We start from the raw sequence: 27,945 nt of genomic DNA, 5'->3' as shown, positions 1-27,945 counted from the left end.
GCTGAGGTTCTCATTGGGAGTGACCAGGATGGATAGGATCAGGAAGGAGTTGCTGCAATAACAAACACCGAGCTGAAACTCGACTCTGAACACCCGATGTCATTTCCTGTTTGCCGGCCACTCATCTCCTCAAGGGAACACTTTTATAGCAACACATTTATTTATGTTTTAAACGGCCTATGTACTCTCATTACATTGATGTTCAATGTCACAAATTTCAGCAAGTCGATCCAGCTAGTTGACATAACTTTCTCCACCCGTGACTGTGAAGCTTCCGGATAGCGGCGTTTTATATTCTTGGAAGTGTCTCCACCAAATCATTTAGCCAAAAGCTAAGAAGAGCTGCAGTGTCACACTGGACCGGTTTAATAGATAAACATTTCAAACAAAGCCAACATTTTATTATGCTTGGGTGCTCTTTCACTGTTGTTTTCTTTCATATCTTTGTCTTAGCTATATCACATCATGGAGGCAATAATCCATAATAATCCATTACAACAAGAATCTATGAATAGCCGCTGTTTTGGTACGGATCTCACACCTTATCATCTCACGGGGGATGAAGCAATATGAGATATATAAAAAATGGCCCGATGAGGCGCTTTGAAGTTCCAGGCCCACTAGGGATGTTCCAGCGGGAGGGGTCGGAGGTAAAAATGAGGGGCATATGTTGGAGGAGGGAGGGTTCAGGACAAGGTGCTGATGGGAAAGAGACTAATGGCGTGCCAGTGTCAGAAGTGGTCATGTGCTGAGGAAGGAGTACGGGTAGAACGAGAGGGAGGATGGAAGGAGGGCTCGGCTGATTAATCTGTTTACCTCCCTGAAAATGCTTCAGGCGCCGTTCTGATTAAAGTTCAGTATTTCATCTATCATCACCGCCGCCGTTAAAAACCTTCAAGAGGTGCCGATACCAAAAGAACCATCCAACATGTGCCACTGCAGAAAATGTAATATCAACCCCCCCCTTTGTCTTTGCTACAGTTCTGGGAAAACTGCCCTCTTAGGATTCTTTCTTCTTCCTCGTCGCAGTGCTTTTCTTTAATGCTGACTTTGTATGTATGCCGTCCTTCATGTGCCTGATCCTTCTTTTCTTCAAAGCTTCCTGGTAAAGATGCACCAAAGAGCAATTTTTTTTTTTTTTTCCTCTCTCCTGTGACGCAAGGCTTTTAACACCTGCGGCATAATACGATTACACCCGTTTGGGGACGTGATTGTCAGCATCTTTCTAAAAATATCATTCCAACCAATCCGTGCATGGTCGCATCGCATAGAAGCGGCGTGACTTGTCGGGAAACAGCGCTGTGCACAATGTTCTGGCCACTCAGGCACAAATGCACTTTAAAAGCTTTTTGCGCCCTCAAAAGCCTATACGTGTGTGTGTGTGTGTGTGTGTGTGTGTGTGTGTGTGTGTGTGTGTGTGTGTGTGTGTGCAAAAAAAATGTGACAAGGGTTGGCAATCAAGGTACCTTGACTGAACTTGTGCGTACAACCTGGTGCTTGAAGTGTGTTTTTGTATCGCCGCAGTTAAGACTCTGAAACGGGTGCTATGATTTAAATCATCTCGGATGATAAGGATAAGCGGTAGAAAGTGAATGAATGAATGAAAGTCTGGAGAATGTTTGGTTTTTTTTCTTTGCATGTCATCCGTTTGTGATTTTCGCTTAAAAATATTCATTCATTCATTTTCTACCGCTTTCTATCGCGGGCTTGCTGGAGCCTATCCCAGCTGGACTGGTGGCCAGCCAATCATAGAGCACATATAGACAAACAACCATTCACACTCACATTCATACCTATGGACAATTTCATTCATTCATTTTCTACCGCTTTTTCCTCACGAGGGTCGCGGGGGGTGCTGGAGCCTATCCCAGCTGTCTTCGGGCGTAAGGCGGGGTACACCCTAGACTGGTGGCCAGCCAATCACAGGGCACATATAGACAAACAACCATTCACACTCACATTCATACCTATGGACAATTTGGAGTGGCTAATTAACCTAGCATGTTTTTGGAATGTGGGATGAGGAAACCGGAGTACCCGGAGAAAACCCACGCAAACTCCACACAGAGATGGCCGAGGGTGGAATTGAACTCGGGTCTCCTAGCTGTGAGGTCTGCGTGCTAACCACTAGACCGCCGTGCAGCCTAACGTAACACATTTATTCATTCATTCATTTTCTACTGCTTATCCTCACGAGGGTCGCGGGGGGTTGCTGGAGCCTATCCCAGCTGTCTTGGGGCAAGGTACACCCTGGACTGGTGGCCAGCCAATCACAGGGCACATATAGACAAACAACCATTCACACTCACATTCATACCTATGGACAATTTGGAGTGGCTAATTAACCTAGCATGTTTTTGGAATGTGGGAGGAAACCGGAGTACCCGGAGAAAACCCACGCAAACTCCACACAGAGATGGCCGAGGGTGGAATTGAACTCGGGTCTCCTAGCTAACCACTAGACCACCGTGCTGCCCTGGAAATTGCCAAAAAAAAAATGAAGTTGTGCAATAAAAGTTAAGAAACATTACAAGTTTGCAGGCATCTGTGCACGACAACAGAAAGATACTCGTTCTAATTTGAGAACTGTCAAAATGTGTCGATGTCACGCCTTCTTCTTCTTCTTCTTCTTCTTCTACCCACCGTCATTTTGTCAAGGAAAGAATTGAGCATGTTTCTTGGCGTAATCGCGCTGGCATCCGTGTTCTAGTTTGAATCATACACAAAAGCACCCCGGGAGAGAGAAAATGCTAATAAAGCTATTAATGATAGATCAGCACGTAACTCAAAGTGGCAGCGAGCGAGGAGGAAGACAAGCTCAGGAGCATCATCATCTTAAGAGAAATGGAGTGAATAAAGGAATGTGTGGGAGTTTAGAGAAAGGAAGCTGGACTAAAAAAAAAAAAAAACAAGAAAAAAAAAAGCAGCACTCGCTTGTCGGTAAAATTGGAGCAGGGAAGCTAGTTAACATACGAGCACCCACACGTGTACGCACACAGGGAGGCAGTCATAATGCACTTGTACATTTAATGTGCACATCATAAGATTAACTCCGAGGGGATGAGGATGTTTGTGTGAATTGAGGCCATTAGCTCCGTTCTCTGAGGATTTTTCCCGACAACTTTCCTCTCAAAAACAAAGTCGTTGTTTTCTTTTTCTTTGTCATTTTGTGCCCCATTATCTTGCGCAAAGTAGCTGAAGTAAGACTTAGCGAGAAATCCATGTTGGTTTTTAATTTGTGCACTGCGCTAATACTGCAATATACACATCCGAGAAGGTGTACCTTGAGATTGAATGTGTTCATACTTCAATTTAATGCAGCGTTGTTTTCTCCGATGTAAGAAATGGTATAACTATGGTGCCTAATGGAGTCCTGAGTCAGGGATAACGGCTGGGAAACATATCTAAGCTTTAGTATAACTTACAGCAGGGGTGCTCATTAAGTCGATCGCGAGCTACCGGTCGATCGCTGGTCAATCGCGGCATGACTTAAAAAAAATATCATCCTAGCATCAATGCCGTCACTTGATTGATATACAGGGCAGCCATTCAGATGACAACTGAATGTTGCCCTTCGGGCGACCAATCAAATCAAACGACGTCTCTAAGTGCAGCAGAACTTACGATGTCAGCCTATCATCCATCCCCGTTACTTGATTGACATACAGGACAACCAGTCAGATGACAACTGAATTTTGACCTTTAGGTCACCGCTCATGCGTAAACAACGATGCAAAGTGCTAAGCTAGTCGGCGAATTGCAAGATTTTAAAGCCCTCGCTAAAGTTTATGGTCACTAAAATGAGTGAAGGAGCTGGACCAAGTAAAAAGGCAAAAACTGGACCAAGTAAAAAGGCAAAAAACATATCACTTCCATACGGATATGGAATATTATACGGATATTATCCATGACTGATAAACATTTGGAAGTGTGCTTGAGGCTGGCTATCAGCAGCTACTGTCCGGACTATGCATCCCTGGCTGGTTCAATTCAGTGCAAGTCATCAAAGTAAACTCAGGTAATTACAAAAAATGTTAATAGTTAATTATGTGTGTTTTGCAATATTGGCTCATTTGGTTATGTAAGGTACATCAACATACATTGTACGTACAAATAATCCTCAATACATTTGAAAATAAATAGATGTTTTGCATTTTTGTAGTGGGTAGTTCATTTTGACTCGGTCATTTTAAAAGTAGCTCGCATGCTGAAAAAGTGTGAGCACCCCTGACTTACAGGAATCCGCAGCACTGGCTAAAAACATGGAACATGAACGTGTTTGCCATTTGCCATTTCCTGAAAAGTGGCTGAGAAATCTCCACGGCCCAATAACGCAGACATAGGCTGCCAAAATGGAGCAGTCCAGCTGAAAGTGATTTGGTGGGAAGACGAGAGCGGGATTGGGAGACAGACTGATGGAAGGAAAGACACGGAATGGTCCCGTCGTCCCGTTTCTCCATAGATGCCGAATGATTTGTCCTGACAACACAAAAAGCCAAACACAACTCTTGAGTGCTCCCACACACACACTCGCTCTTCTGCAGGCACGGTAAGGGATTAAGCAGAGGGTGTGACGTCAAGAACGTGTCCAGACCGACATGGCCATTTGGAAAAAGTTGTTTTTGTTTCACTTCGGGGGCCACATCCTGACATACGGGGACCCTTTCTTCCATAATCCATGCTTGGAGTTTGTCTGAATTTGCAAGTTTTGCCTCTTGAGGACTAACCACAAGTCCTCAAACGGATTAAGAATCCGATGAGCTTTCTGACCATGTACCTAAAATATTTTTGGATGGTTGAGAGATGTTGCTCTCATAGTTCATAGGCAAGTTTGTGAGCAAGCTGAGAACCAAGGAAACCGGAATACCCGGAGAAAACATGCAAACTCCGCACAGAGATGGCAGAGGGTGGAATCAAACCCGGGTCTCCTAGCTGTGAGGCCTGCGCGCTAACCACTCGGTCGCGGTGCAGCCTTGGCTGTACCAGTCATTCTCAAAACCTTTTCACCGCGACAGTACAGTGAAACCTTGGTTAGTGTATGCCCTGTTACAGTATTTTTTTTGGTTTAAATTATAAACGTTATTATATGCAATTCAAACGGTGTTCCTGGTTAACTGTTTGATATTAAAAGTGTTTTGTGTTAAATTTTTTGGGTGTATGAATGGATTATTTTGATTTGCATTATCTTTTTAATTGAAAAAAATCGACTTGGTTAACGTACGTTTCGGGTTTTGTCTAACTTTCTGTAACGGAATAATGACTCTAACCAAGGTTTCACTGTACATATAGTGAGACCAAGACCTTTGTTTGGTGCACAACAGGGTAAGGATGATTGTGTTTGTTTTAATAAGTGTTATGTGTTATATACTGTATACACATTTGATCCATGTTTGGTAAAAAACAGTCCATTGTAAGCACTTGAGTCTTATGTAAATGGACCCTCAGACATGTTGGACCAAGACCATTAGAATATGAAAGAGAAGTTTTGTGACAGAGCAAAAGGACTCAAGTGGAGCTGAAAACGAAGGGAGAGGAAATGAGCGACTAAAAATCAATAAAGCGATACAAAGACAGAATAAGAGAGCGACAGCAGATGAGGCGCAAATTGATTTTAGTAAATAGAGGCAGAGAGTGGTGGGCAGCATGAATAATGGTGGAGGAAATGACTGACAGCTTGAGACGCTGAAGGTAAGGGCGTACTCGCACCAGCCAATTGGGCCTTTTTCATACAAGGTAATATTGCAGAGGCGTAGAATGCGATCGCTACTCGCCAGTTCTTGATGATAGCAGACACATATTCTAACAGAACCAAAACACAAAGACTCGACAGCATCAAACGGTGGTCAAACCCGGAGCACACTCGTTCATCTGCGACTACATTTTCGCGCGTAATGCAGACATGTCAATTAATGCGATCACTCCTCTCGGAAGTGATGGATGATATCAATAAATACTAACTCCTTATTTCTAAAATCACAAATACTTCAACTTGCTGATGTAGTTCATCTTCAAACAGCTAAAATAATTAGCAATTAGCAAAACAATTAGCTAAAAATGTTACTTACTATGGTACACGTTATGTCATTGTATGGTCATACCTTGAACTTCGGTTCGTGATAAAAAAAAAAATAATAATAAAAAAAACTTAAACTATATCAGGAAAGCAGGAAGTGAACAAATGTAACAGTTAGTGATTGTAAAAGTACCAGATGGAGGGGTAGGATTTAATAAGCTTTGCTTCTTCCTACTCCTTTTGGAAATGTGGAACTGGGAACTGATTATGGGATGCATTCAATTGCAACCTCAAATGAAATTCAACCATCACTTTACAGAATATAGTCGACGTGATAAGCAATAATACAACATAATAACTCGCCGTTAGCATCGGGAAAGTTCCTTGTTGTAGCATCTTGAACGTAATGTGTGTCGATCGTGCACGGCATTTAAAAAAAATAGACTATTACCCTCAATTATGTTTGTCACTTGATTGATATATTAATTAATCTAAAAATCCAATGACAATGCGTTGTAGGAACAGAACGTTTACAAATCAAAACAACTGAAAATGAGATTTAATAGCAGTAAAAATAGTATAGAAGTACACTGTACAAATACCCAGCCCTAAAAGAGACAACAGAAAAACCAAAGAGGCAGCAGAGAGAGAATACAACAAAGAGAAAGCAAAACACGCATGTAGCGAATGTGCACAGACAGCGTGAGGGAAAGGTGCCTTCTTTACCTCCATCTCAATTTGCACAAAACTTTCATTACTACCAATTTGGGCCGGGCGCCGTAGGCTGAACCATTAGGCCAGCCTGGCATCAATCAGCCTAATCGCCCTCCCAGGCCGCTAAATTACAGCACCCGGTTGCTTATTAAAATTTGTCGCCTGTCTCCCAACACTCGGCTCTGTTGGAGATTAGACAGGAGCCCCCCCCCCTCGCCTCCGCTCAAAGACAAATCAGCTACAAAGAAGAAGACAGTAGCAGGGACAGTAGAAGGTTAAAAAAAAAGAAAAATGTGCCCGCTAAGACGGAGCGGATCAGACGGGGGGGGGGGGGGGGGGGGGGGGCGATTATCGGGTTTGATTTATACACTCAAGTAGATATGGTGTGGGTTCCTGCACACCAAACACACACACACACACACATCAGCCTTGCACACCACCGCATCCACCCAAATTCATGTTTCCAGTGCTGTCAAAAGCTCCACACACACACACATATACACACACACACACACACATACACACACACACACAAGAAGATTTGCAAAGCTGCCCATTGCACACTCAATCAAAGCAGTCGCCAGATAAGACACATGATGAATGGTGTAATTGAAGGTGGCGGCGGCGGGGTAATGCTGCATTGCTTCAGGTTTAGGAAGGGGGGGGTGTGCAGCCGGGTAGAGTGGTGAGTAAATGATTAGCCTGTAGGATTTATTGTTATTGTCTGTATTATTATAAAATACTGGGACTGCCTGCCTCGCCCATTGTATCTCACACTCCTAGCTTTCCAGCTAATGGAAGTGAAGATGGTGATTCCAAGGTTCTCCGTGGAACTTCAGACCAAAATACAACTCAGATCTATCTGTTCTTTTTAGTAGGAGTCAAAGATTTTACTCACACTATTGACTTTTGACTTCCACTGTTGGTGTGGATACAGGAAATAACCCCCACCTTTGGTGTTTTGTTTGTCATTCTACCCCAGAATCATCTATCCATTCAAGAAAATACAAATATTGGTTTTTATTTTTGATTTGACAAAGTAATGAAATAGGGCGGCACGGTGGACAAGTGGTTAGCGCGCAGACCCCACAGCTAGGAGACCAGGGTTCAATTCCACCCTCGGCCATCTCTGTGTGGAGTTTGCATGCATGGGTTTTCTCCGGGTACTCCGGTTTCCTCCCACATTCCAAAAACATGCTAGGTTAATTAGCCACTCCAAATTGTCCATAGGTATGAATGTGAGTGTGAATGGTTGTTTGTCTATATGTGCCCTGTGATTGGCTGGCCACCAGTCCAGGGTGTACCCCGCCTCTCGCCCGAAGACAGCTGGGATAGGCTACAGCAACCCAGGAAGACAGCTGGGATAGGCTACAGCAACCCCCCAAAGACGGCTGGGATAGGCTCCAGCAACCCCCGAAGACGGCTGGGATAGGCTCCAGCAACCCCCCGAAGACGGCTGGGATAGGCTCCAGCAACCCCCGAAGACGACTGGGATAGGCTCCAGCAACCCCCCAAAGACGGCTGGGATAGGCTCCAGCAACCCCCAAAGACAGCTGGGATAGGCTTCAGCAACCCCCCAAGATAGCTGGGATAGGCTCCAGCAACCCCCCCCGAAGACAGCTGGGATAGGCTCCAGCAACCCCCCCGAAGACAGCTGGGATAGGCTCCAGCAACCCCCCCGAAGACAGCTGGGATAGGCTCCAGCAACCCCCCCGAAGACAGCTGGGATAGGCTCCAGCAACCCCCCAAAGACAGCTGGGATAGGCTCCAGCAACCCCCCAAAGACAGCTGGGATAGGCTCCAGCAACCCCCCAAGACAGCTGGGATAGGCTCCAGCAACCCCAAAGACAGCTGGGATAGGCTCCAGCAACCCCCAAAGACAGCTGGGATAGGCTCCAGCAACCCCAAATTGGAATATTCCATTTCAAGTAAACATTTTTTTTTTGGAAATGTCATTCGGAAAGAGGAAAAACTAAAAAAGTCACCGTACTCGTCAGTTGATCAGTGGAAGCATCCCTAGTTCGATCCCATTATCTTATGTATATTGTCAAGACATTTTTCAATAGGGTTTGAAAAATGTATTTGCCATCAAAATGGTCTGGCATCAATCGAAACCCAAACATCTGCACTCTACTGAATATCTACTGAATATCATTGTGGTTGTACTTCAGGTTGCAGTACAATGAAAAGAACCAAATCCTCAGACTAACAAACGCTCCTAGTAAACATCAAATCCCCAGGGACTCCAATTCTTCTCTCCAAATCCTGACACATGTTCCCATTGTTGTACGGAAAGACTCGCTCTTGATTTGTCCTCTAACTGTCTAGTCCATCTGATGACCCCGATTTACTGTGCTATACTTGTCCACGCCTAATCGCTCCTAATGGATCTTGATTTGTGCCACATAAGGACATCTTCTCAATTAGGAAGGCTGGCTAAGTTGCTGACCTTCTAAGCATCATTTGAACAAGCAAGTCTTAGGCAGACAATTATTTACAGATCCGAGGGAAGGGGGGGGGGGGGGGGGGGCAATCTGTTAAATGTGTTGTGCTCCCTGCTTGAAAGTTTAAACGACACATGACAAAACGTGCTGTGTTATCACTCCACGGCTGCGGTTTGTTCTCACAATATGAAATCTATTGTTTGAGCATGAGGGAAATTTATTGTTGGGGTTTTTTTTTTTTCCCAGATATGGTCAACTCCTTTGTCCAAAAAACCTGTCCCAAATTACAAATGGTTGATTCCCATTTGGCTAAAACAATATCAAACTCAGTTAACATGTATGGAAACACAGAAATATAGATATGGTCCAACTATTTTTCCACTTTTGTTCATTGTAAATGTTTTACTTTTTCACCATTTAAGTTACAATGTAGGGCTGCACGGTGGTCTAGTGGTTAGCACGCAGACATCACAGCTAGGAGACTCGAGTTCAATCCCACTGTGTGGAGTTTGCATGTTCTCCCCGTGCGTGCGTGGGTTTTCTCCGGGTACTCAGGTTTCCTCCCACATTCCAAAAACATGCTAGGTTAATTAGCCCCTCCAAATTGTCCATAGGTATGAATGTGAGTGTGAATGGTTGTTTGTCTATATGTGTGCCCTGTGATTGGCTGGCCACCAGTCCAGCTGGGATAGGTTCCAGCACCCCGGCGACCCTCGTGAGGATAAGCGGTAGAAAATTAAATGAATGAATGAATGTATTCTCCCCTAGAATACGATATAAATACACAATGTTCATATACGATAGAATTCATATACGATAGAATATGATAATGTTGCATTGGACTAAACCATCTGTTCCCTTTTACCCAATTAAATTACAATAAAGACGTTAACCTGAAACATCTTCAACCAGGAATTAGACACCAAAAAATAGACGGACAAATGTGACTCTTTTCACTTCAGGTGTTACCCCCGAATCAAAAATGGTACCATCTTGATCGTTAAGACTTATTTACCCTTATTCATGTTTTCTATGTTGGGTAATACGAAACTAAAGGTGATTATAATGTTAGTTCAAGTTTAGAGGTTTAAAGAAAAACATATTTAGAGGATTGTAAACAGATTTTCTATGTGCTACAAATATATTCCATTTATAAATAAGAATTTCTACTTGCTGGAAATGTAATTTTCAAGGTCACGTCTGGAACCAATTATCTGTGATCAACGACGGATTACCGTATATAAAACTCAATTTCCATGCATTGTGTTGGTTTGATATATGAGAATATGAAAGCTGCTGTCCATAATGATTACACCGTACGTCTACCCACCTCTGTCGTGTCGAAGTTCAGACTGATGGAGCGCCGTGCAGCCAAGTGGGCATCCGGCCGGCAGACTGCCCGCATCGATTGCTCCAACCAACCCGTCTTCTGGAAGCAGGGCGAGCTAGATGGAAGGACGAGAGAGAGAAAGAGAGAGAGAGAGAAGAAAAAGGAGCAACATTAGCTTAAATGAAAGTTTATTAGCTGCATCAGTCAGTTGGTTGGAGAGGGAAGGTTGTGGCCCCAGGCCGTTCTCCATCCTTTTTCTCTCTCAATCTATTCCCCACTCCTTTCTCATAAATGTATGCGTGTGTATGTGTATTTGCGAGGGGAGGGGCCGGCATGACGGGAAAACATTAGCTCGTTGGCAAGCCGCTGGTGTACCAGCCAGTAATTGGCTCGGGTAATGGTCATGTCCAAACAAATGCTACGTGGTTCTAACCTTGTTACCAGCGACCAACTGCTCCACCCGTGTTTCTTTTTTATTCAAACGCACCCAAAATGTAGCCTCGGATTGAAAGCGAGAGAGGGGAGGGGGAGGCTATAAAGATGGAGGAGAAGTTCCATTTTTCATCGGTCCCTCCCACTCCTCTGCTCTGCATCACATCACATCACATGACAGCAAGCTGAGGCGCTAATGTCTATTGTGTCTGGATGCTGTGTATTGGTCTGTCATGTTATGCCGATGAGGACCAGACAAACTACGCATTCCTGCAGAAGCTCTGCAAGCTAAATAACATGCATAAACTGCAGCGTGGGATGCATGTGGATGCATGTGTGTGTGTGTGTGTGTGTGTGTAAATGTTGTGGCAGCTCCTCACTCAGCTAGCTATCATCTCCCGCCAGACGGGCCCCACCGAGCTGACCCAGCTGGATAATGAGATCCATTATGATTTACGTGCCAAGAGGACAGCTAGACGGAACAAAGACATGCACACACATAGTTAAGGTGTACATGTCGGCGCGCATGTGTGTGCGTGTTCTAGCTTTCATTGTATGTGCTGATGAGCTGTGCCGCAGTTTCATATTTCACTTTGCGATTTGCAAGTCAGAGTCAGTCAATTCCGGGCTGGCAATTTCGTGCCGGCCAAACTGGAGAAGTCAGTCTTTCTGTCCGTCTTTCAGCATCGAACATACCTTGTCTTTTCTTTCACTCTCTGCAGAAAAATGCAGCTTGACTGTGCTACTCACACACACACACACACACACACACACACACACACACACACACATAGAGCCCAAGGGGCCTTAGAGGCAAAAAAAGCAAAAAGGTGAGGTGGTGCATCAAAAAAAAAAAAAAAAAACAGACCACACAACTTCCAGCTGACTGATCGCTACCTCTGCACAACATTGCACCTTGCTGGGGGATTACTAGTAGTTGCAAGGTATTTTGTGTGCTGCTGGTGTGTAGGAGCTGTCAGAAAGGAGCTGAGGAAAAAGAAGCTGGCGCCATCGATTACGGTTGCAGGGGAGGACCATTACAAATACAATCCCAATTTACTGTATGTTTATATGCTGGATTTTAAATCTGGGGATTATGGAATGGAATTGAATGGCCTTTATTGTCATTATATAAAATGTACAATGAGATTGGAGAGCTTCTCCTTTCAGTGCAGTAGTCAAAAAGTAGAGTAAAAAAAAATTATTATTTTTTTTTAACTTTTTTGTATTACAGTAAACCTCGGATATATCGGACTCGGATATATCGGAAATTCGCTCACAACGGACAGATAAAAAAAGAACCAATTTTTCTGTAATGCATTTCCAATAAAAATTCATTGCATATATCGGATTTCGCCTATTTCGGACAAAATCTCCAGTCCCGTTCATTCATTCATTTTCTACCGCTTTTCCTCACGAGGGTCGCGGGGGGTGCTGGAGCCTATCCCAGAGCCTGGCCTGCGTGCTAATCACTCGTCCACTGTGCAGTCCACTTTGTGGATCATTTGTATAGTAAATTTGTTCATTCATTCATTCATTTTCTACGGTCGCGGAGGGTGCTGGAGCCTATCCCAGCTGTCTTCGGGCGTAAGGCGGGGTACACCCTGGACTGGTGGGCCAGCCAATCACAGGGCACATATAGACAAACAACCATTCACACTCACATTCATACCTATGGATAATTTGGAGTGGCTAATTAACCTAGCATGTTTTTGGAATGTGGGAGGAAACCGGAGTACCCGGAGAAAACCCACGCATGCACGGGGAGAACATGTAAAGATGAGATACCCGAGGGTGGGATTGAACCCTGGTCTCCTAGCTGTGAGGTCTGCGCGCTAACCCTTAGACCACCGTCGTTCCAATGCATTTCCATGAAATTTCCCTCGCATATATCGGATGGCCGCGAATCGTGGCGCTCCGATTCGCCGAATCGTGACAGGCCGCTATACGACGTCATTTGCAGCGTTTGCAGCGTTGCCTGCGCGTCCATTGGAAACATAGTCAAGGAAGTGCCTTTTTATAACGGATAAAATCCGATTAACGCATATACCGGATATAAATCAGATAAATGTGTAAAACAGACATTTTCCGGTATACGCATATAACGGATTTCGCTTATATCGGACAAAACCAGTGTGAACAATTGAATCCGATATATCCGAGGTTTACTGTATATTTATTTGGGCAAATACATGAAACACCACAGTGCGTTTCTTACATCAATCAAAATACAACTCTCCATTATTTACATCTGTATCCAGCAATCTGATCACTGATCAGATTAGTAGGTTTTAAAGTGTCAGTGCTTCTAATTGTGTCGGCTGATGGTTATTTTGTAATAAGGTGTCAGACTGAACTAGAAAATCCGGTTTTCTGTGGTATTTTTCAGTCTGGCCAACATCGGGATACAAATATGGATCAACACCAACGTTTATAGCTGTCACTCACTCACTCAAAATATGATTTAAAACAGCCTCCACAGTTAATACACATTTAATAATGGTTTCACAGTTTCACCCTGAAACATAATTCTAATTCAGTTTTTTTCCTGTGGCAAAAATTACCTCTAAATACCAATTAGACGTCAACCTGGAATCCTTGAAAATATTTTTTTTGTTGCCGTTTTAGAGGTTTCTTGTGCACGTAGTTGATTATGAAACACACATGTTTAAGTAGAGAACAAATAACCCTTCTTAGATGCAGAAATCCCCTCTCCGTGGAACAAAAACATCAGCCCTGTGTGAGCAGAAGAGAGAAAACAATGGCAGGATTCTCTGCTGTTCCTGCTTTGCTCCGTATTCGAGTCAATTAGCAGCTCCAAATGCCACCGAGATGAAGACCGAGATAAAGATGAAGAGATGAACACAGCCGGAGAACAAATAAGTGTACATACAATGTACGTATATCCGTGGACTCAATGACCTTCTTAGTCTTTGCACTCCATGACCTTCGTTTCCATCTTTGTGCACACACACACACACGCGTACACAAAATCCTCTGTGGTATGCATTTCCATCATCACGTGAAATCAGCACCACTGTCCAAAAGTTCCTATGCTAAAAATCATCTTCACGCATCCGACGTATGACCATCGCTCATAATTGAACTTTCAGTTTCAACACACAAAGGGTGAGAACCAGGTGGACGAGAAGGACCTGACAAGCCCTCTTACAATAAAAAGGTCATGCAAATTAAATAAACATCAAACTGAATGAGGATGAACAGCCCGGTGTGCACACAGGACAATGAGGAGTGGGGAGGGGGGGATTTGGACTGTGGCTAAGACAATGTGGTACACCATAATTTGGTGCATTAATTACATTTGTGATTTATTACCTATACTGTAGTTGGGCCACACTTTGAACACCCCTGTCTAAAGGTTGCAACAGGCTATAAATGCATATTGTCAGTCTTTTACAATCATTACACGTTCTGGTTCATGGCGGCCATGTTTTGCTCAAATTTTGCATGAATCTGCTTCTCGGTCCGCTTAAAGGGGGGGTTCCAAATTTGGTAAAAGTGACATTTTTTTTGTCAAGTGAAATTACAAGTCAATCCAACTTTAAGGTTTAATAACGGCGCCACTATGAGGTGTATTTGTCAGAAAAATAATACCACGTTTTGCCCCCTTTTCCCCCTTTTGTAGAAGAAGAGTTAGCTTATACCAGCAAATACTGTGAATGAGCAGATGCGGATAAATATGGTAATGGTAATGGTTTTATTTCATTTGAACATGCATCAGATTACAATTGAATGCATCCCATAATCAGTTCCCAGTTCCACATGTCCGAAAGGAGTAGGAAGAAGCAAAGCTTATTAAATCCTACCCCTCCATCTGGTACTTTTACAATCAGTAACTGTTACATTTGTTCACTTCCTGCTTTCCTAAAAAAAATGTCCAATATATATATATATTTTTTTGTCCCGTACCGAAGTACTCGGTGATATGAGCATCCAATGCCATAATGGGTACCATAGTAAGTGTCAATATAGTGATATATATAGCACATCATGACTGGTTCAAGACTCTTCATCCTTGTATTTAGCAAACATCATACTGAAATACTGCTTTTTAACGTAGTCCTAGCATAGAAGTGTTTCAAATGTACTTCTTCCCTGAGATCATATTTCTCCTCTTTTGTAGATAAGTATTTATCAAGTAGTTATTTTTAGCCTTATGCATTATTTTAGCTGTTTGAAGATGAACTATATCAGCAAGTTGAAGTATTTGTGATTTTAGAAATAAGGAGTTAGTATGTTCTCTGTAGGCGCCATTATGAATTATCCTTACTGGCCTTTTTTGCAGTACATTTAGCGAGTAAAGATTGCTTTTATAGTTATTAGCTCATATTTCCACACAATAAGTAAGATATGGTAGAACCAGAGAGCAATAAAGAGTGTGGAGTGATTTCTGATTTGTTCAATATTGAAATATTTCCTGCCAACTTATGTTGTATATTTGTAATATGAGGTTTTCCAGCTCATATTTTCATCTATTGTGATCCCCAGAAATGTACATATTTTCCTTCACCCTTTCAATGTCTACAAACAGCATGATTTTAGTTTTACTTAAGTTCATCTTTTATCAAAAAACATCTTTTCACTTGATAATACATACTTTTTCATGCACTCCAAATCATTATTTGTAATATGAGGTTTCCAGCTCATATTTTTCCTTCACCCTTTCAATGTCTACAAACAGCATGATTTTAGTTTTACTTAAGTTCATCTTAAGTTAATCTTTTATCAAAAAAACATCTTTTCACTTGATAATACATACTTTTTCATGCACTCCAAATCATTATTTGTAATATGAGGTTTCCAGCTCATATTTTCATCTATTGTGATCCCCCAGAAATGTATTTTCCTTCACCCTTTCAATTGTATTTGCTGGTACGTGTCCTTTCTTCTGGTACCAAACAACATGACTTTAGTTTTACTTAAGTCCGAGATTACTTAGATAGACTTTAGTATACTTGAACCAGATTGACTTAATGCCAAGGGCAGTGGTTTATGACAAAACCCGACACGACAGCCAAAACCTCATGTGACATTTTAGCTCCAGCGCCCCCAAAATTACTCGAGTCTCAGCTATTAGTCAGCAAACTTCATGCAAAGCAGCGTAATCAACTTTCATCCAGCAGCATGAACATCAGAATGTGCAAATCCCTGCAGCAACACTTCACTTCAGCAACACTTTTGCCCAGAATACATGCAAATTTGACAAAACTTCAAAGCGGGAAGGGAGAGGGTATATTATTTTCATAGGCAACCTAAAATATGGCTGTTTTTGGTGATTTTCACACAAGGTGTTTAGATGTCAGGTTAGAGTCCGCATATGAAATGTATCGGAGGTGTATCGTTCAATGTATCACGACCTGTTCCTCCACTAAACGGTCAACCTGAGGAGCTCTGCGGCATCAAAAACCCAAACCGTATACTGAAACAAAAACGGTTCCCCCTTGATTAAACACCAACAAAACAACCGCGCGCCTCAGATCTCGCCGGGGATGAAAAAGACGCGTCAATATTTCTCCAACAAACCCCCCTCCAGCATCTCAACGCTCCTTAAGCAAACAGTTCTTCTCTCACAGCGGTGCCAATCCTAATCACTTCCTTCGGCACCAGGTGGTTCTCATTGACGGAGGCCCGACTTCTCAACACAGCAGGAACGCTTCGCCGGAGGAAATTGGCTCGTCTACACGCATTTATTGCTCCAGAGGTCTCCGGCCCCGCAACGCCGATGCTTGCCCTTTATTTGGGTTCCTGATCGGCCTGTTGCGCTGCACGGAAACAGCTGCCGTCCGCCGTGCACTGCAGCAGAAAACAATTACAAACACCTTTTTCTTATTAAGCGGGCATTGTGCGGGAATTAGAAGCGGTCTACGGAATAAGTGGAATGTAATTCATGCCCTCTGCTGCTGTAGACGCCGCGCTAATGAAGAGGATGAAAGAGAAGTGTTAATCAAACGGAGCATCTCATCTGTGGAAAGAAGGAGTGGAGAAGAGGCCTCAAAGTGGCTCCTTAGGGATGTTTGTGTGTGTGTGCGGGGGGGGGGGGGTGTAAAGGATCGTGAGCGTATTTGTCCGCTGCGCTATTATCTTGCTAAATGAACAGTAGCTCTGTAAACCGAGCTGTCACTTCAACAAAATCTAAATAAACCCCAAGTGTAATGTGTGTCCCTGGGCCTTGCCTCTAATCATTGCTCGGCGACCCTTCTATGCGGGGCGATCCCTCTCCGCTAGCTGCCGACACCGATCCCTCCCGGGCTCCTCCATTTTGGAATACCAGCGCTAACGAGGAGGGTCTGATTAGATTTAAATGTCAAGAGAGATAGGACAATACAGTTATCTTCCAAATTATGGCCCATTAAAGGGCCTAAGCAGTGCACCCTCCCTCTTCAACTAACTAATCACCCAGGCAATTTATCATCCACGCAGGGGCAGCATTTTGGAGGGCGGCTTCAACGCTTCTGGGTCCCACGCAGGAGTGCCTTTTTAACGTGGGCTCGGCGTGACATTTAGCACCCTTGGCCAATGGCATATTTATTATGTCAAATAGTTCAAATATTCAGATATTTTTTCTGCAGCAGTACTTGGTCACGACCGTAAGTTTACTTATTTTTTATATGGAGGTTCACCAAATGTAGAGATGAATATGAAATAATAATGTAACTCATTATTAACAACAGGGGCTGCACGCTGGCCTCACAGCTAGGAGACCCGAGTTCAAGTCCACCCTAGGCCATCTCTGTGTAGAGTTTGCACGTAAATGTAATAAATAACAATAAATGTAATCATAATTTTGTTATGTTATGAGAGAAAAAGGGAATAATGTGCTGATATTTGACTTTTAAAAGAATATAGACTGCAGTTTGTACCAACATGCAAAATTTATAATCTTAATTTTGAAAATCATATATATTTTTCATGAGAAAAGTTCATTAATTCATTTTCTACTAATTCATTTTCTATTTTCTATTTCCTCATGAGGGTCGCTGGAGCCTATCCCAGCTGTCTTTTGGGCGAGAGGCGGGGTACACCCTGGACTGGTGGCCAGCCAATCACAGGGCACATATAGACAAACAACCATTCACACTCACATTCATACCTATGGACAATTTGGAGTGGCTAATTAACCTAGCATGTTTTTGGAATGTGGGAGGAAACCGGAGTACCCGGAGAAAACCCACGCATGCACGGGGAGAACATGCAAACTCCACACAGAGATGGCCGAGGGTGGAATTGAACCCTGGTCTCCTAGCTGTGAGGTCTGAGCGCTAACCACTCGACCGCCGTGCATGAGAAAAGTTTTACAACAATAAATTTGCAATGTAGGCCTGCATGGTGTATGAGTGGTTAGTGCGCAGGTCTCACAGCTAAGAAACCCGAGTTCAATCTCTGTGTGGAGTTTGCATGTTCTTCCCCGTGCATGCGTGGGTTTTCTCCGGGTACTCCGGTTTCCTCCCACATTCCAAAAAACATGCTAGGTTAATTAGCCACTCCAAATTGTCCATAGGTATGAATGAGTGTGAATGGTTGTTTGTCTATATGTGCCCTGTGATTGGCTGGCCACCAGTCCAGGGTGGACCTCGCCTCTCGTCCCGAAAACAGCTGGGATAGGCTCCAGCACCCCCCGCGACCCTCGTGAGGATAAGCAGTAGAAAATGAATGAATTATTAACAACATAGCAACTAACTAGTTATTTGTTAGTTAACAGGAGAAGTGTTTTTCACCAGTTAGCAGACAAATAGCGTAACCAAATCATAACAAAAACGCGAAAGGTAGTTTCCTCCCTTACATGCTTGCATCCATTCTCCACACTCATTTGATGATATTTGTGTTCTATTCAATTTCTCTTTGTTGGCTTTCATCAAAAAGCTCCTGCTGAGCTCCGACTTGATACCCCCATCAGGGTTTAATGCACAGGAGCCCGGGGCGAGCTGGATTAAAGTCCCCTCCAACAGCAACGTATTAGAACCAGCACTATAAATAGCGCATGAAAGCTTTTCCTAACATAAAGACACGGTCCGATCGATAGGGAAGCCATGCTAAATCTCATTAGCGGGAGCCATTGTTTTGGTAAAAAAAAAAAAAAGGCTTTCATTAAACTTTTCATGATGTAAAACCACACCAGGACTTGCAAAGTAAGTAAATACAATAGCACAAAGTTCCTGATGAATAGCGGAGGTTGCGCCACGCTCGAAGCAGAGTTTCAGTACATTTGTGTGTAGCGATTGTGCAAAACACGTGTTATGTTGCAACGGGGAGCCACAAGTGTACAGCTTCACATGCAGATGGAGGAAACGTGCAAGGAAAATCTGCATGGGGGAGCACTGAAAAGCGAAGGACAGCAAGAGAGAATAGGAGGAGCCCCTTGTGTCATTTCTCTCTCTGTCAGCCCCCCCACCCCCCACTACCACATCACCCCTGTGAGATGTGGATGCTTCGTGGGGACAATTACCAACTGACACTTCATCATGGGCCTAGCGACAGGCGCTGACGGGGCCTCGTGCAAACAAATGATGTCGGGGTCGAGGTTGTGGGCCTGCCTACGAGTCTGCCTGCCTGCCTGGAACCCCCCCCCCCCCCGAAGCACTAGCACACTAGCACCGCACTGCATTAGCACGCCGCACACACAAAGCCACATTAAAAGAAACTCCTTTAAGGAAAATACATTTATCAGCACGGGAGCGGGGGGGGGGGGGGGGGGGGGGGGGTGCTACAGTACTGTCAACCCCCCACCCTCCTTGCACATTCATACACACCCGGCAAGATTACACATTTACAAGTAATCACGAGATGTGGTTTAGAGGAAAAAAAAAAAAAAAAAAAAAGAAATGAAGAAGCCAGCAAGGCAAAATGTCAATCAATCTGTACAACGACAAATGCATGAATCAATTAGCCTTGACATCCGTCAGCTCAGACATTTATTCGCCTTGGGTAAACAGCCATCACCTTTACACCCTGAAAGTCGCTCATTTGCTAATTGTCATGTGAAACAATATCACTAAATGATTGCAGTTTGTGTAAACATTTATTTCCGAGTGAAAAGTGCACATTGTTGTAGGAATATATATACTATATATATATATATATATATATATATATATATATATATATATATATATATATCCCTGCTACCACGTGATGAGCTTCCACGCTTATAGCTCAAGCAAAGCCCCCCGAAAACAACCTGTTCCCTATTGGCGCTCCGCATTATGGATGCCTTCAGCTCTCCCCAAAGGTTTTTTTTTTTTTTTTACATTCTTTTCTTTTCTCGTTATTATGCCATTTTCTCGGCTTCCTTTCGCCTATGTTACTGATGTTTTCCCTATTGGTCCACGCTTGCTGATAAATGTGTTTATGCTGTCTAAAGATAAATAAAAGCACAGGCAAGAGGTGTTGGAGTGGTGAGGGTAGAAATGAAGGGATGAGAGAAGGAAGGAAGGAAGGAAGGAAGGAGAGAGGGGGGGTATAGCCATACGTCATGTTGGATGGGCCCTTGAGAATGTTTTCAATCTTTCTGTCAATATTCAAGCGTGCAGGCCATCATTAAAAAGCAGAGCCATCCCTGTTTATTCATCATAAGGACACGCAGCTGACAGCGTCTTGTAAACAAGTTGCATGTTTACAGTGTGTATATGTGTGTATATGTGTGTATATGTGCCGTCTCTACACACACACACACACACACACACACACACACACGGCGGCGTGTGCTTTACAAGTTAGAATGGATTGTATTTGTACAAGATGTGATGAAGTTAGCTCGTGTAATGTGTGATTATTCACGTTTGGCCCCCGCTGCAGTATAAAAGTTATTAAAGAAGGTTTATTCCATATTGGCTGCTGGCTGCTTTCCCAGGCTTAATTACATGCAGGTTTGAAGAGGGGGAAAAAAACATTATGAACAACATGATTCCTCCTCTCAGCCTTCCCGAGCAGGCTGCAACGGCATTATAAATATACATATTTCACATTTACGGCATGTATATGTAGCTAAAACACTGTACCCTTCATGAACATAGTGTATACAGTACAGTACAGTATAATGCCCCCTGCTGGACAAAGTGAGACTACACGAGAGCTCATTTCAATCATTTAAAGATACATGAAATGCAAAAATTATGCAAAACATACTCTAGCCCAGGGGTGGGCAAAGTACGGCCCGGGGGCCACATCCGGCCCGCCAAGTGTTTGAATACGGCCCGCCCAATCTTTCCAAAGTATTTCATTTAAACTCAACATACAACCTGGCATCATGGCCTGAGCCAACCTTTTGATGGTTTTATCAATTTTGTTTTTTGACATGGTCTGTTGTTTACAAAGTGCTCCTGAAAAAAGGGACACAAGCACATAATAATCATAATAATAATTATTATTATTATTATAATGATAATAATAATTATTATTAGATTATTAGATTATTATAATTATTATGAGAACTATTATGATTATTATAATTATTATATTAATGCTAATTATTATATTAATTATATATAATATTATTGTTATATTTGCATATTTTACATAATAATAATATAATAATTATTATTTTAATTTTATTGTAATTATTATAATATTTTATTATTTTTAAAATATTTAAATATAAATTAAAAATAAAATAATTATTTATAATTTATTTATTTATTTATTATTTTTAATTATTATAAAATAATAAATAATAATAGCAGATTGCATGACAATTTTATAGATACAATAATACCAGGTGGACTGTTACGTGTAAAATATATAGTCTGCCCCCCCCCGTAAATTTTGTCACACAAACTTGCATATGTTTTACCCAGTCCAACTTTGTGCGGGTTTTTTGATCGGTCATGTCTAAATGAAGTGCATGCATGACATAACTGCAACCTGCATTGAAACAGGAGTTCAGAACGTAAATACAATTTCCCATCACCTCCCAATTCTTTAAAAAAAATGAGGTTCCCTTGTCTCCCTTCAGTCACTCCACACCTCAACTGTCCTATCACTTCTCACCGCTTGTCTCTCTGCCTCTTCTCTACTGCGTTTCCACCCTCCCAGTGGTCTCATTAGGTGCGATGCTGGCTGCCTTTCCAGCGTGTGTGGAAGTGGGTTCTCTTAGGCAAAGTCTCACTTGACTGAGCATGCCACTTGCACTAGCGGGGCCCGGCGCTCTATTATTACCACAAAGCTGTCAGAGGCAGCGTATAAAGTAGCCTCCTGTTGCTGACCGGTGGGTGAACACAGGACACCCGCTTAACAATGTGCCGCCATGTTTGTGAAGCTACACGATGTGCAAAACATCCACGGAAAACTATATGTACCCGCATAATCTAATTATAGTACTTCCTGTGTATGCCGCCTCTCATAGTGAAACCACATACTGAACCCATTTGTCTTTTTTTTTTTTTTTTTTTTCAGCATGTCAGGCCACCTATGTGGTCCAACCTGTGGGATGCTACTCTGTCTTTCCTTTCTAGCGAGTGACTGATGTATATGTGTGCCACTGTTTTGCTAGTGTCCTGTTACACAGATGGGACCGTGTGTGCAGGAATGAACCTCTCAGCAGCCTCCCTACCGGCAGTGACCCCGCCGGGTCTACGACCACATGAATCCTAAATGTCAAGCATGACCTGCTTGCAATAAGCGGTCTGACTTTCGCTTCGGGTCACATGACACTGATGCATGCAGACGCTCTGCTCTCACCTGCTCTTATTTGATCAGCTCGCCATGCAGGAAGTGTCGCGGAATAAATAGCTCCTGTACATCAGGAGACACGTTAGAAATTGACAATGATGATATATCAATACTGTATCGTTTGACTGTTGGGGGGGGGGGGGGACACGAGTGTTTATACTAGCATAGCAATGTTAGCTCCAGACAGCCACATTTTTTTACAGCATGCATTCATTTTCTACCGGCGAGAGGCGAGGTACACCCTGGACTGGTGGCCAGCCAATCACATGGCACATATAGACAAACAACCATTCACACTCACATTCATACCTATGGACAATTTGGAGTGGCCAATTAACCTAGCATGTTTTTGGAATGTGGGAGGAAACCGGAGTACCCCGAGAAAACCCACGCATGCACGGGGAGAACATGCAAACTCCACACAGAGATGGCCGAGGGTGGAATTGAACTCAGGTCTCCTTGCTGTGAGGCCTGCGCGCTAACCACTCGACAGCCATGCAGCCCCTGTTGTTAATAATTCATTCATTTTCTACCGCTTTTTCCTCAAGAGGGTCGCGGAAGTTGCTGGAGCCTATCCCAGCTGTCTTCGGGCAAGAGGCGGGGTACACCCTGGACTGGTGGCCAACCAATCACATGGCACATATAGACAAACCTAGCATGTTTTTGGAATGTGGGAGGAAACCGGAGTATCCGGAGAAAACCCACGCATGCACAGGGAGAACATGCAAACTCCACACAGAGATGGCCGAGGGTGGAATTGAACTCGGGTCTCCTAGCTGTGTGGTCTAACCACTCGTCCACCGTGCAGCCTTAATTCAGTCTTACATTCATACCAATATTGACACATGTTATTCTCTTTTATGGGAATAATATACAAGCAAATTGTGGAACAGATTCATTTCTGCCTTCCAGGGAGGGATCAATGGGGGTTGAGGTGCACCCTCCATGGTAGGTTTAGTGTTAAGTGCTTCCACGTTATCCAACACAAGCATGCCAGGGCATTAAGGCCTTGGGGCGCATACTAAATCTGACACACAAGCAACCAGAGATGATGAGAAGTGAGAACAAGGCGGACAAATCCAGTAAATTATCAGAAGAACAAATGCCCCCCCGGAGATGGAGATAAAGAGTACACATCTTCAGGTAACTAGAGACGGGTGGTAATAAAAGCGATGACAATGGAAAGTGATACAAGCCACAAGTTAGGCACAATAAATTACTTCCCTTTTCATTTGAATTGTGAATCAGCCATTGACATTTTAGAAAATGTTACGCTTCCAGTTGTATCCAACAGCATAAACACAAAAAAGAGGCGAATTGACTTGACTTACTAAACACTGCATTACATCCAAAACTCAATGGACTTGTGTCCCAACCCAGAATGCAATGGGGAAACTGTGAGACAACGTTTACACCTTGACCACAACCTCCAAGACAGATCCGTACTCAACCCAGAACCAAATGTGTCATTTGTTGGAACGTTGCCTCAATACCACATATTTTCAATTCATGGGAACCTTTTACAGACAAACGCATGTTTGTACTATGAGGTCACCGGTATCCACTATCATGGCCAACCTCTACATGGAGGACACGGAAAGGAGGGCTCGGAAGTCCTTTAGGGAAACAGTACCAAGTTATGCGGATGACACATGGGTCAGAAATTCCAAACCGAGATGTGCTAGCCTTCACTGAGGACATCAACTCAGTAGATATCAAGTTGTTTTGGACTGTGACGTCCACATTGCAGATGGCAGGGACCTCCATGTTGGTGTGGATAAGTGGATAAGGATACCCAAGTGGATAAGGAAGACAACAGTAGCAGATGCGATTGTCATCCTGTATGTCTCAGGTCTATCTGAGAAACCCAGGAGGATTTTCAACAAACACAACATACCACAGAACATCACATCTGGTAACACGTTGAGACAGAGGTTGGTACATCCCAAAGACAAGACACCCACTGAGGAATGCACCATTTTTTACATTAAGGAAACCAAGCAAGTCTACCTGCACCTCAAAAGGAAAGAACACACGATTACGGACAAAAATGAACATATTCTGGACTTAGAAGAGGATTGATTTGAAAAAGGAGTGAAGGGAAGCCATCTATGGTAAGGTTGTGGAGTCATCTCTAACACAGAGGGTGGGGGGGGTCTACAACACCACCTTTCTCCTACATACAATACCGTCCTGAAAGGAACTTTCTAACAGTTCAACAGCACAACCACCTTGGTTTCAGGTGGGTCCATAACCATCATTACATCTGAATAGGATGCTAACGAAGGTGACAGCACCCAAACAACCGTCGTTGGCAGGCAGAGCCCCCCCCCATTCCATTGTAGCCTAACAATCGCCATTTGACACCACTACAGAGCCAACCATTCATGTCTGGACCTGCCTCCTCCTTTAGAGGATAAATAGAGTAGATCTTGCACCGAGTTCTCAGACCAGAGCTGTCCTATCTAGTCTGACTGGCGTGTGTCCTGTTGAACTCGGATGAGAGGCGAAACCCGAACAGTCTAGTTGCCATCGATTAACTGTCCTGAGACGACAACGGCCGACCTAACTTATTACATTTTGCTAAATAGTTCAGCTGTTGTGTTCTGCAGAACCGGTTCTGCTGCTGCAAAAACAAAAAGCAACGACCTTCCACTCTTGCACTCGGACTGTGAGACGCAAGGTGAAATTGTTTTTAAAAGAAACCTGGCCCCGATTCAAAGCGAATGGCGCTGCCTATTGTTAACAGTCCCTAGTGCATTTTCTCATCAGCTTTTAAAAATCACGCCAATGTGTGTCAAACATTCGGGGATTTGGCAAGGCTTTTCTCAAACTATTTCCTAGTGACCGTGCACAGGTCACTGGTCTAACAAGGCCTCCCAGTAAAGCAACAATAATAATAGAGTGGACGGGACAAAAGAGTGGATTCCTGGTAGCCCTGGCTGCAAGTCGAGCTGGATGCCTTCAGTCGCTGCATGGCTGCTCGCTGACTGACTCCTTGCCTGGCTGTCCACAAGCCACAGTTAATCCCCATACAGCCCAGAGGAAGGCCTCAAGATCATCCCATGGGGAAGCTGAGGGAAAAAGGGAGGGAGGGGGGCGGAGCAGTGAATGACTGCGGCGGACTGCTTTAGAAGAAGTCCTCCATCCACCCTTCCTCTGGGTGTGGAGAAGTTCTGGTGGTGTTGCTGTTGGACGGTGACCTTGCTGACCGGCTGCATGGTCTCCTGGATTTGTCGGACCTCCTGACCAACACCAAATCCCTGCTTACTTTGGCACTGGCACCGAAGGCATGGGTGGAGGCTCTATTGGTGTAAGAATGAGGTTTAGACAGGGAAGGGACGTCCTGTTCGTTTCCATTTCATTTACTGGATTCATTTCGACTGAATACCTTTACGTTTGGCAATCCAATCAAGCAGAAACATAGCATTCATCATCTTAATTGACTTTAAATTAGACGGGTGTGTCTCTTTAGCGAAGCACACTTCCCAATCAATCTCTCAATACATTCAAATAAGCTTCTGTATTTTTCAATAGAGCACTTCTCTCCCACAAGACACTTGAAGGGTACTAATCTGTAGGAAAAACTACACAATGCGGCTGTAGAAAACTGCAAATAATGTATAAACATTTTACATTTAAAACTCCTTAACCAGAGGAGGTTTTGGTTCTCTACTTTGAATTTTTGCTGAGCAGGAAGTGCCCTTCATCAGCGTGAAGACATCAGTGACTACTGTAGTTTATGTCCACTCCCCCCCCCCCCCGGTCTCTGCCAAGCTCCTCAGGGATTCCCCCAGGGTTGTCCGGAGCACATGTGTTTTGGTTTATCTAGAAGGCCCTATCAAAGACTGCAACCCCTTTGTCAGTGGCACCATTAATCAACCCTGCTTTAACAAAAACAGAAAACCAGATGAGAGACAAAGGGAAGAGATGTGGGGGGTGGGCACTTATTTAGGTGGAAAGGAGAAGGAAGAGAGGAATGAGGAGTGTGTGTGTTGGGGTGGGGGGCGGGGGGGGGGGGGGGGGTGCTTGACCCAGATAGAGGGCTTTAATAAATCAAACAGTAACAATAATAAGCAAAGTTTTCACGTGGCTTGACGGTTTCATCTGGGAAGGCATTGGAGTCTTTTCTTATTCTGTCTTGTCTTCATTTAGGTTTATGGTGCAACGGTTCGAGACCGCTGCTGATGGGGCAAAGGATCTAAGACGCTGTTTGGACATACTGTATTGATCTGAATATAAGATGACAGTAAAAAAACAAGGCGATTTTTTTTCCATAGAAAAATAACATTCATTCAATTTCAGACACCCAAAAATACAAACATAAAATACATTTAATAGAGAATTTACACACAGAGATTGAATTCAATAGTTTTCTCTTGCCCCGTGGCGGGTTATTTTGCAGTCGTGCGGTGCCATCTTTGCGATTTCACGGCATGATACCACACAGAGCAAACAGCTCTTTGTTGCGTGCCACATTATATGAAAACAGAGGCAAAATGTGGTGACTTCGTTATCAGTTTTTATTCCGTCTTATATTTTAGTCCGTATAATACTTTAATTAAGGAATTAACATAATGCAAAATTAGTTACTATGGTACCGATTATGTCGTTGTATGGTCATATCACCTCATACTTTGGTATATGACAAAAATGAAATTAAAAAAATAATAATAAAAAATATATTAGGAAAGCAGGAAGTGAACAAATGTAACAGTTACCGATTGTAAAAGTACCAGATGGAGGGGTAGGATTTAATAAGCTTTGCTTCTTCCTACTCCTTTTTGGACATGTGGAACTGTGAACTGATTATGGGATGCACTCAATTGTAATCTGATGCATGTTCAAATGAAATTAAACCATTACCATTGTAACGGTAACACAAAATTCATTCATTTCAAGCCATCAGCAAATTGGGTAATGTTATATCAACGCTTCAGACAAACCTCAGAGCAAACTGCACAAAGCCTCTACACAAGTTCTTGTGGTCTGGTGATAAAAATGTCATTGTCAACACAAAGTGAACTGTACTGGAAGTGTGAAAAAAAAGCGTCATACGCTGAAGCAGACATGCAGAAAGAGGCTTATTTCTTTGAATATACATCACCCTTGTTTTACACACATCACACACATCACACACACCACACACTAGGTGAGCTACAGGATGCGAAGCAGCCCTCCGAGACTATTTGCAAGGTGCCGATCGATGGGCAATGAGTGTGGACAAGGAGGCCTCAGGATCGATGGGGGGCCATTACCGAGATGGGTCTAGCGGGACCTGGGGAAAAGGAGGTGTGTGTGTGTGTGTGTGTGTGTGTGCTGGAGGG

At 43.4% G+C, this 27,945-nt stretch overlaps 1 protein-coding gene across 2 annotated transcripts in view; it reads right to left on the bottom strand.

Moving 5' to 3' along the window:
* The window catches only part of raraa (retinoic acid receptor, alpha a), a 167,281-nt gene that overhangs the window by 111,395 nt on the left and 27,941 nt on the right, over nucleotides 1-27,945 (bottom strand). For both annotated transcript variants that reach the window (XM_058062203.1, XM_058062205.1), the window contains exon 3: nucleotides 10,502-10,616. The gene's annotated coding sequence lies outside the window, so the exon portion shown is untranslated. The remainder of the gene's footprint in view (nucleotides 1-10,501; nucleotides 10,617-27,945) is intronic.

Source organism: Doryrhamphus excisus, chromosome 22, assembly GCF_030265055.1.
Source record: "Doryrhamphus excisus isolate RoL2022-K1 chromosome 22, RoL_Dexc_1.0, whole genome shotgun sequence".
Taxonomy (NCBI): domain Eukaryota; kingdom Metazoa; phylum Chordata; class Actinopteri; order Syngnathiformes; family Syngnathidae; genus Doryrhamphus; species Doryrhamphus excisus.
The sequence above is the reverse complement of the archived record's forward strand: the minus strand, read 5'-3'. Positions and strand labels throughout refer to the sequence as shown.